The sequence below is a fragment of the Mandrillus leucophaeus genome, unplaced genomic scaffold (assembly GCF_000951045.1).
Source record: "Mandrillus leucophaeus isolate KB7577 unplaced genomic scaffold, Mleu.le_1.0 Scaffold173, whole genome shotgun sequence".
NCBI lineage: Eukaryota > Metazoa > Chordata > Mammalia > Primates > Cercopithecidae > Mandrillus > Mandrillus leucophaeus.
In genome coordinates this window covers 5,713,096-5,714,706 of record NW_012101732.1, presented here as the reverse complement: position 1 = coordinate 5,714,706, position 1,611 = coordinate 5,713,096, and positions in this window count along the sequence as shown.

The following is a 1,611-nucleotide window of genomic DNA, read 5'->3' as shown; positions in this document are numbered from 1 at the left end:
GAAGGAAAGAAAGAGCCATAGCAAATAGAAAGCAGTAACAAATCCAATTAGATATTATTCCAACTGTATCAGTAGTCACTTTACGTGTTCTAAATATGCCATTAAAATACAGACTGTCAGAGAGGATTGAAAAATAAGACCCAACTATGTGTTGTCTAGAAGAAACCCAATTTAAATACAAATACATAGATGGAGTAAGATATATTATGCTAACACTAATAAAAAGAAAACTAAAGTAGCTATATTAATTTTGGACAAACCTGACATCAGAGCAAGGAAAATTGCCATAGATAAAGAGAAGCATTACATGATAAAGGAGTCAGTTCTTCAAGAAGACATAACAATCCTTAACGTGTATGTGTCTAACTACAGATCATCAAAATACATGAGGCAAAACTGATAGAACTTCAAGGAGAAATAGATAAATCCACTATTATAGCTGGAGACTTTAACAGCCTTCTTCCATTAATGGACAGATACAGCAGCCAAAAAAAATAAGAAAGGACATAGTTTAACTGAACGGCACCATCAATCAACAGGATCTTACTGACATTTACAAAATGCTTGATGAAACAACAGCAGAATACACATTCTTCTCAAGCTCCCACAGAACATTCACCAAGATAGGCTACAATCAGAGCCATAAAGTATAGACTAACAATTTAAAAGAATAGAAATCATACAATTTCTGCTCTCGGACAAAAATACAATTAACAGAACTCAGTAACAGAAAGACAGCTAAAAATTCCCCAAATACTTGAAGATAAAACACACTTCTTCATGACATAAGATCAAAAATAAGTCTTCAGATAAATCTTAAAGTATTTTGACCTAATACAAATGAAAATACAATTTTTTTATTATACTTTAAGCTCTAAGGTACATGTGCACAACGTACAGATTTGTTACATATGTATACATGTGCCACGTTGGTGGGCTGCACCCATTAACTCATCATTTACATTAGGTATATCTCCTAATGCGATCCCTCCCAACTACCCCCACCCCACGACAGGCGTTGGTGTGTGATGTTCCCCTTCCTGTGTCCTAGTGTTCTCATTGTTCAATTCCCACCTATGAGTGAGAACATGCAGTGTTTGGATTTTTGTCCTTGCGATAGTTTGCTGAAAATTATGGTTTCCAGCTTCATCCATGTCCCTACAAAGGACATGAACTCATCCTTTTTTTTATGACTGCATAGTATTTCATGGTGTATATGTGCCACACTTTCTTAATCCAGTCTATCACTGATGGACACTTGGGTTGGTTCCAAGTTTTTGCTATTGTGAATAGTGCTGCAATAAACATATGTGTGCACGTGTCTTTATAGAATCATGATTTATCATCCTTTGGGTATATACCCAGTAATGGGATGGCTGGGTCAAATGGTATTTCAAGTTCTAGATCCCTGAGGAATGCCACACTGTCTTCCACAATGGTTGAACAAGTTTACAGTCCCATCAACAGTATAAAAGTGTTCCTATTTCTCCACATCCTCTCCAGCACCTGTTGTTTCCTGACTTTTTAATGATTGCCATTCTACCTGGTGTGAGATGGTATCTCATCGTGGTTTTGATTTACATTTCTCCTATGGCCAGTGATGATGAGCAT